Below are 15,541 nucleotides of genomic sequence, written 5' to 3'. Positions count from 1 at the left end.
GTGTATAATATGATATAATATTCATAAAAAAAAAAAAAAAAATTCACATTCCATAACCATCCTAAACACAACCTATCCATACCCTAAACCCTCTTACGGGGAGATTTCCGTGTCCTGTAAGACATTTGGTACAACCCCTCAATGCCCTGGGTGAGGTGTAATAACCAGCCACCACTAGTGTTCGACAAGGTCCGACCGTGAGTGATCTACACCATTAGTGATGATGCAAAGCGTGACCAACATTTGATGATGATTGCGCTAGTCACTCTGGCCATTAGATCCGAGGCAACAACATTAAACTAAAACTTTGTTATAGGGTTAAGTCCATATATTAGTGTGTATGCACCCTAGATTCTGCACCACCTTTTTCCCCATGGTGGTATGTCAGACAATAATATATGTCAATTGAGGAACATAATTTATTTCATGAGTAAAACAATGAATACCAAATTGCATAGTTTATATAGTGTTAGGGTCACGTCATACTTTCTACAGTTATGAGTATCAAAATATACAATTTATAAATAGAATATTCATGCTTAATGACAACATTTTGGCGGTTTTATGGTCAATTACTTATCTTGAGCGCTCAAATCCAACCTCAAACATACAAAAACGTCAAACTTCTCGTTTGGCAAGTCCAAACTCTAATATTAGCCATACAACTAAGCAATAACTCTAAACACACTTAAGAAACCATAATCTGGATTTTGGATGGGTGATTTTCATGTTATATCAAAGGAAATAAAGTCTACCCTCCAATTAAAGGAATTTTGTGACAATCAATCACTTTAATTTGCATCTCTCTTAAACGTTTTTTAATTTATCAAGTAGACATCTTTATAAAAGAACTCGCATTAAAGAAAGTATAAGAGCACTTATATTCGGCTCAACAAATTTAACCGAATAATTACATTTTTTTTCATTTTAGCTATAAATATTTTTTAGCTCCATTCGCAGCTAGTCATATTTTTAAAAAAAAAAAAAACTAAAATAACAAGTCAAATGAGACAATAAAATTACCTTTTATTAGTCCAATAAAAATGGACCAAGGCTTCCCAGACCAAAGACTGTCGGAGCCCCTGCCAAAGCTGTCTACCCGTTAGAGGAACATATAGGAGATGTTGTCAGAATCTTAGTGGAGTAGTAGCTTTATAAAAATTGAGGTTTATATATTAAACACATTTATCAATGGAAATCACGTTATTAGTAAGTGAAACATAAATACATGTGTTGCATACGGACAATGCAGGAACATCATGACCTACCATTCAAAGCTTTTGGCGTTGAGGGTCAAATTTTAATCATATATAGAGTAAATGAAAAATAAAGATTTGGCTTAAGGTAATGTAAACAAAAAAAAAATGTTTTACTTACACCCAAACTCTCATACTCATTTTTTACACCATGATGTAGTAGGAGCTACATCACATATTTTCACTCTTATTTTTTTTTTAGAAAAAGAGACACATCACATTAATAGAAGGAAAAAAGTGAGAAAAAGAAATAGAAAACAAGAGGGGATCGGCAAGCTTCGGAGAGAGAGTGACAGACTCATTGGACGGTTGACAAGAGGGGAGAAAGTGACTGGGACGCTCAGGACGACCAGAGACAGATTCACCGGCGAAGCCCGAGGTCGAGGTCGGGGTCGGGGTACCACGTCTGGCCGGTGAATCTGCCGAAGAAGGTGAAGAAAACAAGAGAGAGGGAACCGGGGCCGCTCGGAACGGCCAAAGAGATCTGCTGGAGAGAGAGTGACGAAGGGAGGTGGGTCGGGTTGAGCTTCCACCTGGGCTACGACGAGGACGCTCGGGTTTCCGGCAGGGGTACCATGTCAGGGTCGGGGTGTTCAGTCGGAGTGCGTGGTTTTCGGCCTCTCCTCCCACCACCAGTGCTAGTGCCACCCCATCTTCTAGGCTCCCCCCTCACCACCCTCTTCTTCTTCTTTTTTCCTTTTTCTTTTTTTTTTTTTTTTTTTTTTTTTTTTTTTTTTTTCGGTGATGTGCCTCTTTTCTTAAAAATAAAATAAAAAAAATAGTGAAAATATGTGATGTATCTCCTGCCACGTTAGGGTAAAAATATGGGTGTGAGACTTTGAGCGTAAGTGTAGCAGCTCTCAGACAAAAATTACAATACTTGTATGGTAGCTTTTTAAGGATTCAGATTTAGAGTCGTTTGGATTTACGATTTTAAAAAGTATGATTTTAAAATATGCGATTTGAAAAATTGATTTTTTAAAATGCAGTTAAGTATTTGATCAGATCGAAGTTCGTTATTTAAATCGCAAAATAGTCTTTAAAATTTAACATTTTCAAAAAAGCAACCCTCGCTAGATAAGTATTTTTTTTGGTTGAGGAAAATAGTGAAAAGTAAGACATGACAATGGTTAATTACAATGATCATTTATATGTGTGAATGCAGAATGGTAATAGTTTTTTGTTCATTATTTTTCATCTAATATATTGAATCTTGAATTTTCTAAATAATTTTGTCAATTAAGATGAAATTAAAGAAAAGCATTAAAAATAATAGTAATCCAAATTAATGTTGCCAAATTAAGTAACATGGCATGGAGAATAATTTTGTCGTGTAGGGCTCGCCAAAGCTATCGGCATCTGCTCTGACATCAATGATTGTTTAGACCTGCCTACTCAAAATTTTGGATCATTTCCAAAGCATCAAACTTGGATTATATTCATAATCCGACTATATCCAATATCTGTCCCAACAATTTCTGGTAACTCTATTTTTCCTCCAAAGTTTTTTTGTTTTTTTGTTTTTTTTGTTTTTCATGAATCTTCATTATTTATTCTCGATCATTTGGGTGGTTCATTCTGTAGAAATTTATGAGGAAAAGCATATCGAAGTAAAGAAAAAAAAAAAAAAGGGATAATTGCACCGTTGGTCCCTGTGGTATACCATAATTATTTTTCACTCCCTATGGTTTAAAAAGTTCATAGGAGGTCCTCGTGATATGCAATAATTACAAATCGATCCCTGGCGTCAAATTCTGTTAAATTTTTTAACAGATTCCGTCAAATGCCACGTCAGCGACACGTGTCGCCAATAAGATGGCGACACGTGTCCACCGTAATAAAAAAATAATTTTTTTTTTTTAAAAATAAAAATACTTATTTTTTTTAAAAAAAAATTCAAAAAAATTCAAAAAAAAAAACTGAAGGGGCCGGCCACCCCTTTGGGGGTGGCCTGGCCGCCCCCAGCCACTGGGGGTGGCCGCGCGCCACCCCCAGTGGCCGCAGGGGAGGCGCGCGGCCACCCCCAGTGGCCGGGGGTGGCGCGCGGCCACCCCCAAGCCACAGGGGGTGGCCTTTCGGGCCACCCCCAGGCCACTGGGGTGGCTCCGCGCCACCCCCGGCCACTGGGGGTGGCCGCGCGCCACCCCCTGCGGCCACTGGGGGTGGCGCGCGGCCACCCCCAGTGGCTGGGGGCGGCCAGGCCACCCCCAAAGGGGTGGCCGGCCCCTTCAGTTTTTTTTTTTTTTTTGTTTTTTTTCTTGAGTTTTTTTTTTTATTTTTTATTTTTAAAAAAGTAAGTATTTTTATTTTTTTAAAAAAATTTATATTTTTTTATTACGGTGGACACGTGTCGCCATCTTATTGGCGACACGTGTCGCTGACGTGGCATTTGACGGAATCTGTTAAAAAATTTAACAGAATTTGACGCCAGGGATCAATTTGTAATTATTGCATATCACGAGGACCTCCTATGAACTTTTTAAACCATAGGGAGTGAAAAATAATTATGGTATACCACAGGGACCAACGGTGCAATTATCCCAAAAAAAAAAAAAAAGACACAAGATTTTAAAATGGTTCGATGTTAGATACTTTCGTCCATCATTGTAAATTGTCCAAATAGCTACATTATTCTCTCAGTAACTTGATTAATATTCACAATATAAAAAGTCCGTATTTAAAAAAAAAAAAAAAAATTGTGGTAAGTGAAAAAAACATAAATATAGTAATCAAATCTAAAACCTAAATGAAAAGTATTTTAATATCATCATAAATGGAATCATAAATGAAAAATTTGTTGCATAACCCATTTACACAACTTTTACACAACCAAGACATATAAGTGAGACTCATGCATATAGAACCCATCATACATGAGTCACACCAATGTGTCTTGAATTATGTAAATAAAAATTGTGCAAACATCATTTTCCTTCCCACAATTAGTTTGTGTCGGGTGCAAAGAAACAGCCGAAGGCCGTCCCCCCCCCCCCCCTCCCCTCTTCTCGAGTTCTCTCATTGAACTTTTTGCAAATCCTATAAATTCCTAACAACTTGCCATGTTCTTATTTTTTTTATTTTATTTTATTCTTTCTTTCATCTATTCAGCATTGAAGAAAAATGTGCATGTGATGCAAGTGATAATTTAGTTTTAAATTTTCAAAACATTACGTTTCCCATTTGATGTTATACATTCCTCCTAATAAATTTGACCACCACTTTGCAAAAAAAATTAAAATAAAATAAAAAATGAAAAAGGTTGCATATATTGAAGGGGATTCAAAAACCAACCAAAATAAAAAGTTTCAAATTCGAAAAAATTGGCTCTTAAGATTAACGGGGTTGATTATAGAGAAAGGTTGGGAGGAGCAGTAGAATGAGTAATGCTATATATCATCTCATTGTCCTCATTTTATCCTCCCAAAATTGATGTGGCTCTTAAAATCACCATTGAATTTATGATATATCATTATTGAATTTTGATCCAATGGTGATTTTAAGAGACACATCAATTTTAGAAGGACAAAATAAAGACAAATGGATGATATGTAGCATTACTCGCAGTAGAATTGAGGTCTTATTTTAAGAGCATTTGACAGTTTTTCAATTCTCAACTAAATTGTGTCGAATAATATATATATATATATATATATATATATATATATATATATATATATATATATATATATATATATATATATATATATATATATATATATAATTTGAAGCATTATAATTTGTGGGGGCAATGAACTTTTAACAATCTTGTCACTTATCTGTAATCAAGGAAAAAGACCCACTGAGATTGACGGTTTTAGTGCCATATTTACTACCAAGATGCCTTCTAATTGACAATCTTGATGGGGCTCACCTGTACAGACAGCTATTTTAATAATTAATTTCAATTAGTCCGACATATTTATTAGAGTTAAATGTTTTATTAGTACATGTAATTTAACTCGAAATTAAGGGAACTTGTTGGTTTCGAAAAGTATTTTAGATGATATTTGGAGTAAGCCAATAAATATATATAGTTTTGTCATTTATGTTCCATCTAATATTTTAACGGCGTGCCACATTAAATCAATTGGTAACTATCATGTGTCACGTATCTCTTATTAACAGTATTTATAACAAAATAAAATGAAATAATAATAATAATAATTTGAAGGTAGTTGAACAACCCCCATTTAGTCATTTAGGAGTGGTCGACCAAAGGAATTGGCTCAACTATCCCACTTGGCCAAATTAGAGTGGCCGACTACCAATTTACATGTTTGACTCAAAAAAAAATACAATTTTCATTTCAAAAAAATACTTCATTGCCTGCGATTTGAAAAAACAGTTTTTTATATTTTCAAATCACAATTTTTTAAAAACGTAATTCCCAAGATTTAACTTAAAATCATATTTTTTATCTACAAAATCGCAACCTTAAACCTACCGGTAATTATATTTTATTTCTCTTTCTCAAAGAAAGTTCAAAATAAAATTTAAACCATTAAAAAACCTATACCATTAAAAAACCTATAACATAATTACAGTTTTTTTTTTTTTTTTTAACAATACTAAGCCATCCATAAGGAAATGCTACTGCTGTGAGAATAGAGAAACAAAAGTTTTTGACAATTGACAAGCTTCTAGCAAAGCTAGTAATAGACTTTTTGGGTTACTTTAATGAGCTTAAAAAGTGTTATTAACAAATTAAAAGTTATCTTAAACCCTGTTTGGGATTGGGGTTAATTAGTTTAAAAATGAACTTTTAGTACATAAAAGGATATGTTAGGGATCTAAATAAACCAATTTGTTCGACAATCCGCTCGGTTTAATCTGAGTCAAACTCGAGCTTGATACTGTAAAAACTCGCTCGTTATTGTAGAAATCCGCTCGATTAGTAAGTGATACATACCCGACTCGTTCGACAAAACTTGATAGGGGCTCACGAGCTCAACTCGTTTAAAACTCGACTGGATCACTCACTCGGCTCGTTAGTCCGACTCGTTAATTCGTTCATATCTGTTATATATTACTAAAAAAGAGTTATATAAATTTAAGCACGTATATTAGTAATTAAGTAATATATGTTATATATGCTTATTTAATATTTATATGTGTGTGTATTAGTTAACATACTAACTAATTAATTCATAAATTAACATATTATCTAGTTTATTAACATATACTAAGTAAATGTAATTAACTATATGTTACTATATATATATATATATATATATATATTATTGAGACAATTTTAAATACTCAAGATAATAATCCACCTGATCCTATCCACAGCAGCAATAAGTGTAGCAAAATAATGGAAGTTGAAGATGAGCAGCCAAGCAAGATAATGGAAGCTACAAGTGAGACCCTTGAAGAGAAAAATAAAAATAACTGAAAGCTAGAGATGAAACGCTTGGATACATGTAACTGTAAAGACTTTTGAAGTTCTCTACTGGAATTGTTTTCTATAAATTCAGGTACTGCTACCATAGTTTTTATGGGAAGGAAATCAAAACAAATCTTAGTCTAAATCTCTTTATGGTATCAGACCAACCATACGACTAGCTGTCCTCTCTTATTTTATTTTATTTTTTCTCAACTTTTTCTTTGAGGCTTTCCTTCAAACACCTTCCTTGCTCTTTATCATGTCAACTACAGATTCCACAACCACCTCAAATTCCACTTCTACAATGTCTCGTCTCTCTCTTCCTCCCATGAATACATCCAATTTCTTCAAATTAACAAAAGACAATTATCTCTCTTGGAAAACTCAATTGGTTCCATCCTTTCGTGCCCATAAATTTCTTGGGTATCTCGAGGGCAGTATCCCACCTCCAACACCTCTTCTTCCAGCATCATCTTCCTCTACTACTCCCACTGTCAACCCTGAATACGACCTATGGTTTGAACAAGATCAATTGATCTTGAGTATATTGATCTCTTCCATCTCTGAACCATTGTTACCTTAAGTAGTTGGTCTTGATTCTGCCCGTGATGTCTGGGCTGCTCTGGAAAAATCATTTCTCTCTCACTCCTCTGCTCGTGTTATGCAAACATGATACCAATTAGCAACTCTCAAGAAAGGGAATCTTTCCATTCAAGACTATTTTCAAAAGGCTAAGAGCCTTGCAGACATTCTTTCTGCCATTGGCAAACATCTAGAAGAATCTGATGTGATCTCCTACATTCTTGCTGGTTTACCTTCAGACTATGATTCTCTTGTCACGTCTGTGACTACCCGGTTGGAGTCTATCTCACTGGATGAACTGTATGGGTACTTGTTAACCCACGAAATGCGCCTTGAACAACAGGTTACAGTCTCTAATTTTCCTATGTCCACTACCAATATGGCAACACGCCAATCTTCTTCTAATAATCGTGGCTATCGTCCGCCAAGCAATAATTGGACCAGAGGTAGTCCTTTTGGAGGACGCTATAGAGGCAGGGGGCGTGGTCGTGGAGGACCCCCTGCCCAGTCATCTTTTGGCTCTAATTTTGGAGGCAATAATCGACATGTTTGTCAAATTTGTCACAAGGTTGGACATCTTGCTTCAAATTGCTAGCATCGATTTGATCAACACATTCATACTTCATCTCAACCGTCTGTGCAGGCCTTTTTGGCCAACTCCAGTCAGCAGTCGGACTCTACTTGGTACCCTGACACGGGGCAAATAATCATGTGACTTCTGATCTAGGCAATCTTAATCTTAATGCAGAGGATTATACATGACATGATCAGGTCCAAATTGGTAACGGTCAAGGTCTGAAAATTCTCCATACTGGCTCTTCTATTTTCTGCTCCTCTTCCAAATCATTTTTTCTCAACAATATTCTTTATGTTCCTCGTATCAGTAAAAATTTATTATCTGTTTATCAGTTTGCCAAAGATAACAATGTCTATTTTGAATTTCACCCTTCCTTTTTCTGTGTTAAGGATCTATTCTCGGGCGCTATCTTACTCCAAGGCAAGAGTAAAGATGGGCTTTACCCATTGCACGGTCTCTCCAAAATTTCTAGAAATCCATCTGTCTACTTGGGTGAACGTGTCTCCATTGATCGGTGTCACTCACGGCTTGGTCATTCGTCCTTACGGATTGTTCATCAAATTGTTTCTAAATATCAATTAGCTGTTGGTAAAAATAAAGATACTTTTGTGTGTCATGCTTGCCAACTCGGCAAGAGTCATCGTCTTCCCTTTCCCTTATCCCCATCTGTTTCTAGTGGTCCTTTAGATTTAATCTTTACAGATGTATGGGGTCCCTCCCCTTATCTCTCTGTTAATGGCAATCGTTTTTACATTTGCTTTATTGATGATTATTCCAAATTCACTAGGTTATTTCCTATGGCTTCTAAATTTGATGCTTATAATATTTTTGTTCATTTCAAGACTAATTGATGAGTGCCAAATATTGTATATTTGGACCCCTTGATTTGCACTAGTTAGACCTTTAGCCTTATTATTTTCTAATGTTTTGGTTAGTTTTTGTGTTTTCTGTTTCTGTAGGACAATAAGAGAGGAATGACAAATTTCATAAGGAAATGACTGGAAATTCGGAGATCCTGAAAAGTCGATCGATCGAACTTAAAATTCGATCGATCGAAATTTTGTCCGAAGTCGATTGATCTAAATAAAAGTCGATCGATCGAAATTTCTCAGAAACTGCTTTTGGAGAGCGCGCCAGAATGCCCAATCAGAAGCCAAAAAGCAGTCCTCCCTCTGATTTTCGCTGCAGAACACGCTGGTTTCGTATTTTTGGTTGTCTCTAGCAGCAGAGGAACCCTAGAGGAGGGTAGAGGAGTCATTTCTAGCCCTAGCTTTCTTCTATAAAAGCCATAGCCATGCCTCCTTGTTGGGAGAGGAAGAATAGAGCAGAAAATCAGTAGATAGATTTAATTTCGTGCATGTTGTAGTGTATTTCAGTAGTTTTATTTTCAGATACTTTCGCTTTGTAAAGCTTTTCTTTCATTTCCATGGTTGTTCATCATTTTCTTGTGGTGTTCTTAGTCATGGAAGGCTAGTAACCTCAACTAGGGTTGAGGATGAAACCTTTCCATTGATGACACTCACAATCTTGGTGTATCACATGCACATTTAATGATATATCATATTAGTTGTTCAAGTTCCATTCATTTAAAGCTTTATCTTTTGCAATGAATGTGGTTAGTGGTGGAAAGAGGACATTTTATGTGTTTCAACCGATGAATACATTGTTTTATCGGTTTGAATGATGATATCCATTGTGATTGAATGATACATTGGATGTTTTGATTTCAATTGGTACTCTTTGTGATTTGTCTATGTGTTGGATTCATTTAATGGTTCTCGGGTTTATGGTTAAGAAACTTGAATGACACTCTAAGCTTAATGTTCTTTGGGTGTTCAAGTGGAAACCAAGAGTGTGAGTTGTAGGATTTGGTTTGGTGGATTCCTTAGCCTTAGTTCCTTTTAATTTGCATATTTCATTCCATCTCTTTTATTTAGTCTTTTGTTATTGAATCAATTCTCAAACCTTTGGAACTAGGTTAAAATGAGGTTGATTAAACAAGACACCAATATTTGACCATTTCCCTGTGGATTCGACCTCACACTTGCACACACTATATTGCAAACGATTCGTGTGCTTGCGAGTACTATTTAAAACACACATCACTAATGTTGAAAATCAGTTTGATTGAAAAATCAAAGCTGTCCAATTAGACTGGGGTGGGGAATTTCGCAACTTGCACACTCTTTTTCAGTCCCTTGGAATCACTCACCGAATTACCTGTCCTCATACTCACCAACAAAACGGGCTTGTTGAAAGAAAACACCGCCACTTAGTTGAAACTGGTCTTATTCTTCTAGCCAATGCCACTATTCCTCATAGTTACTTGGATGAGGCCTTTGTTACCGCATCTTATCTTATAAATCGTCTACCCTCTCCTGTTACATTCCACAAATCCCCTCTTGAGCTTCTATTTCATCAAACTCCAGATTATAATTTCCTTAAAACTTTCGGGTGTGCTTGTTGGCCCCACCTCCGCCCTTATAATCGACATAAGCTTGATTTTCGATCTACTCTTTGTGTCTTTATTGGTTACAGTCTTAAACATAAAAGTTATAAGTGTCTTGATCCTTCATCCGGGCGTGTCTATATTTCCCGCAATGTCATATTTGATGAAAACTCTTTTCCTTTTTCTAACATTTCTCCGCATGACTCACAGGATCCCCTTTCTTCTACATTTTCACTGCCTTTTCATGCTTTTGCCGTGCCCTCTTAGTCAACTCCTGTGCCTCCCACACTTCCTATTCTCCAAGCTTCTCATACCGAAAATGAGCTAGCTAGCCTTCCTCTTTCAGTTCCAGACTCAACTGTTCTTACCACGTCTCCTGAATCATGTCCAGTTTCTCCTCCTATGGATTGTCCAACTGCACCATCAATGCCCATGCATCCTATGATAACAAGAGCCCGCAATCAAATCTTCAAACCCAAGCAAATATCTGATGGTTTCATTTCATATCCTCCACCGAAGGCACTCACAACCTCTTCTATGGTGCTCTCTTCCGGTGAACCCATCTCATTTTCTTCAGCTTTTAAACATGTTGAATGGAGGAAAGCTATGAATGAAGAATTCACTGCCCTCATGCAAAATGGTACTTGGACTCTTGTCCCTCCACGGCCAAACATGAATTTGGTCGATTGTAAATGGGTGTTTAAAATCAAGCGACGGGCTGATGGATCTCTAGAGCGCTACAAAGCGCGCCTTGTTGCAAAGGGATTTCATCAACAACACGGTATTGATTATGGTGAGACTTATAGCCCTGTTGTTAAACCCGTTACCATTCGGGTGGTTTTATCTCTTGTTGTTTCATCAAACTGGTATATTTGTCAATTTGACGTCAAAAACGCTTTTCTTCATGGTGTTATTGAAGAAAATGTTTTTATGACTCAACCTTCTGGCTTTGCTCACCCATCATTTCCGAATCATGTTTGCCATCTACGGAAGGCTCTTTATGGCCTTAAAGCACGAAAGGCTTGGTTTTCACGGTTCAGCACTCGCTTGTTGGAATTGGGATTTTTGGGTTCTAAGTCTGATACCTCTTTGTTTATTTACAACAATGGTCGGTCTCTCATCTTTTTTGATCTATGTTGACGATATCATAGTTATTGGACCCGACACTGAGGTTATCTCTCAACTTATTTGCAACTTACAAAAGGACTTTGCCTTGAAAGATTTGGGACCTCTTCATTATTTTCTTGGAGTTGAAGCATTATTTGACAAACATGGATTGTTTCTTTCCCAACGCCGGTACATCACAGAATTGCTCAAGAAGACAAACATGCTTAATGCCAACGGGGTTTCATCCCCTATGTCTTCATCGGCGTCTCTTTCTCATTTCACGAGTGATGCCTTTTCAGATGAAACTCTATATAGGAGTGTTGTTGGCTCTCTTCAATATCTTTCAATAACTCAGCCTGACATTGCTTTTGCTGTAGGACGTGTTTGCTAATTTATGCATTGCCCCACAATTCCTCATTGGAGTGCTGTCAAACGCATATTGCGTTATTTAAAACAAACAATGCATCATTCCCTTTTGTTCCAAAGAAATTCCTCATATCATCTTTAAGCCTTTTCTGATGCGGATTGGGCAGGTTGCCCGGATGATCGACGCTCTACTAGCGGATATTGCTTATTTCTCGGCAACAACCTTATTTCTTGGAGCTCCCGAAAGCAGAAAACTGTATCCCACTCCAACCCTGAAGCAGAATACCGAGCTATTGCCGACGCCACTGCAGAATTAATATGGGTACAGTCATTACTTCGTGAGCTTGGTATTTCTATTCCTCAAGCCCTAATACTCTGGTGTGATAACATTGGTGCCACCTATCTTACGACCAATCCTCTTTTCCATGCACGAACTAAGCACATTTCCATCGATTACCACTTTGTGCGTGATCAAGTCTCTTCTCAGGCATTGAATGTTCGTTTTATCTCTTCCAATGATCAGTTAGCTGATACTTTTACCAAGCCATTACCAACATTCAAGTTCACATCTCTTAGAGACAACCTCCACGTCTGTGACCTCCCGTTGATGTTGAGGGGGCGTATTGAGACAACTTTAAATACTCAAGATAATGATCCACCTAATCCTATCCACAGCAGCAATAAGTGTAGCAAAATAATGGAAGTTGACGATGAGCAGCCAAGCAAGATAATGGAAGCTACAAGTGAGACCCTTGAAGAGAAAACTAAAAATAACTGAAAGCTAAAGATGAAACGCTTGGGTACATGTAACTGTAAAGACTTTTGAAGTTCTATGCTGGAATTGTTTTCTATAAATTCAGGTACTGCTACCATAGTTTTTATGGGAAGCAAATCAAAACAAATCTTAGTCTAAATCTCTTTATATATATATTAAGTAGATATTGTATTACATATTAATTATAATACTTTGATAATAGTATTTATTATGTTAAACTAACATATTAAGTTATTAATAGTTAGTATGGAGGTTGTTCACAAACTTAGGCTTGAACTCTGCTTTGATCACATATTGAAAAATTTAATAGCCTACATCGAGCTCTAGTTGAATCAAGCTTGTCGAGTAACCTGGCTCAACTCGGCTCGAATGTCATTCTCAACGAACTCAAGCTTAAGATCGAACTCGCCCGAGTTTGAGCATGCATTTTATAGCTCGGCTCGAATTTGAGCTCGACTATTTAAGCTCGAGTTATAAACGAGCCAGTCTTAAAATTTTAAAACTTGACTCGGCTCGGCTCGATTACATCCCTAAGATATGCCAAACAAAAGGTTGATTTTTTTGGTAAAAAAAAAAAAACTTTTTTCTTGAAAAAATGGCAAAAACATATTTTTAAGAAAAGTTTCCAACGCAATCTCAAACAGACTCTTAAGCAAAAATTCATTCATTCAAGAAAAAAACTTAAAAATCACTTTTTTGTTCTAAAGAAGCCTGAAATTGTGATTGGGAAGAAACTTGAAAATGATTTTTTTTTTTTTTTTTTTTTTTTTTTTTAAAAAAAAAAAGCTCCTTCAAAATTTTTTATATACAATTTTTTTTTAGAATTATTTTGAAGATGGAAGTCAAATAATGGAAAATCGGCTATTTTGTTAACAAATATTTTCAACTAAGAACGTTTTACAAAATATATATAGAGATATGATATTCTGCCATTTCAAGACACAATTCTTGACTATTTTATCCATGTGGCAAGGTGGTCCCCTAACTAGTTTTATGATTTTTTTTTTAAAAAAAATAAAAATAAAAATTATCACATGAGTAAACGTGGTCAAAAAGTATATCTTGAAGTGACAATATATCACATCTAATATATTATATATATATATATATATGTCACAATAAATAGAGCCGTCGTATGAGTTGGAAATGGACTATATAGGAAAAGATGGAGAAATAATTGGTTACTACTATCTACCATGTTGATCATATAGCTAGAGTACAAAAGAGTAGGTCATACCCATTTCTTTCACGTTTAATTGCAGCCCCACGTGGCAGTCTTTTGGTGGGTACACAAAATTTTGCCTCCAATCCATTTTACCTGCGCATTAAAAAAAGAAAAAAATAAAGCAATTTTAGGCCCACGAGTTGTGAATCCTTTCACAAGACAACAAGAGACCTGATCGTGCCTTTCAAGTGTCATGCACCTACTTGATGGGGCCAACACTTTTTTCAGTAAGTATGGTGACAATTTTTGTTAAAATAAAGGAAGGGCTTGTAATTTATCTTCGCGTGTTGAGATTGAGTTATGTAATCTAGATTTAGTAGCTAGATTAGTCCTCTTTTTCTTTGTTTAGATTGTGCTTAAACGTAAAGAGTGGCTCAAACATTGTTCATGTAATGTTTGTGTGTTGTTTAGATAGTTATTTTAAGTCAGATTTTTCTGGCTTAGGGTGTATGGAGTCTTGTACCTCTATTTTCTGTAATTGCCTTCGGGTGTTCTTCAGTAATATACGGTGACTCATGTTATCTGTTAAAAAACTATATAAGTTAATTATAGTTCGACCCTTAAATCATAACTCGCTTATAAATTCGTGCCGTGCAAAAATTTCTCAACCCTAATTAAAAAAAAGTCGGATTCTTGAAAAGTTGAATGAAAAGAGTATACATAGAATATTGACCGGCGACGGAGAAGAAGGCAATTTGATCGTCTCTATATGCATGAGACAATTGCATGCTACAAAGCTGATATATAGAAATTCTGGAAAAGAAATGTTGATGTTACCAATGTTTTGTAGACCAAATTAGAGGATTAGAAGCAGTTTTCAATTCAGTGGTTCATTGAAATTGTCTCTCTACTCGATCTCTAGCTACTATAATTAGGTTATATTTAAGTTGAAGAAAAAGAAGAGCAATTAAAAGCAAGAAACCAAAGGCTTTATTAATGGTGATCATTCCAATGCATTGGCATTTAATTTGTTCAAAGCTGGATGGGAGTTGGTCATCTCGCTTGAAATTTTCAGCCCGTTCAAACCTATGCATATATGCAATTGGGAAGATTTCAAAACACATTTATCAGGTAGCCCTGTAATGTCAAAGGGCAGGCTGCCATGGGATCCTCACCTATTCACCTCCAGCTGCCTTCTTCTCGTTGCCATCCTTGTTAACCTAGCTATTTGGCTTCACCTCTTGGCGTACCATAGGATTAAAGCTTCCTTTGATTGAACATAATTTTCTATTCTTTTATTATTATTATTATTATTATTTTTAATGTGATATAAAAGTGAAATTAATTTTGAGTGTTTTAAGTTTAGAATTGTTTGTTAATGTTTTTGTTTTTTGTTTTTTTGTTTTTTTTAGAAAAAGTACACATAATTCCATCAAACTACCACCACATTGTCAATGTCCCCCTAATGACAAATATACCCTTCATAAAATTATATATATATATATATTTTTTTTAAAAAAAATCTAAAATAACAAAAAGTTACCAAAAAAAAACAAAAAAAACAGGGTATTTAGGTATTCAAGACATCTGTTAGAATTTAACATAAAATTCAAACGGATGAAGGACATTACAAAAAATTAGAAGTTCGATGACTTAAATTGAGAATTTTTAAATTTTAAGGAGTTATGTCAAATCGAGTTAACATTTTTGTAAAGTTATTCCTTTTAATTATTTAATAGTTGACGTGATAAGTATTACATGAAGTATTGAAGTGTCAAATAAATTTATAAATAACTTGAATTAAAAGCTATAATATCCATAACCACATTCAATGAATTCTAAAAGGAAATATTGATCGATTAATGAGAGAAAAACAAT

General features: G+C 35.6%; 1 non-coding gene across 1 annotated transcript; it reads left to right on the top strand.

The window, feature by feature from the left end:
* Positions 1-7,411: 7,411 nt before the first annotated feature.
* Positions 7,412-7,550, top strand: LOC133865114 (small nucleolar RNA Z247). The gene has a single exon (XR_009899645.1). It is a non-coding gene; the product is annotated as a small nucleolar RNA Z247 (small nucleolar RNA).
* Positions 7,551-15,541: the final 7,991 nt, after the last annotated feature.

This window comes from Alnus glutinosa, chromosome 3 (genome assembly GCF_958979055.1).
Source record: "Alnus glutinosa chromosome 3, dhAlnGlut1.1, whole genome shotgun sequence".
In the NCBI taxonomy this organism is placed as follows: domain Eukaryota; kingdom Viridiplantae; phylum Streptophyta; class Magnoliopsida; order Fagales; family Betulaceae; genus Alnus; species Alnus glutinosa.
This window is presented reverse-complemented; position numbering and strand designations above follow the sequence as displayed.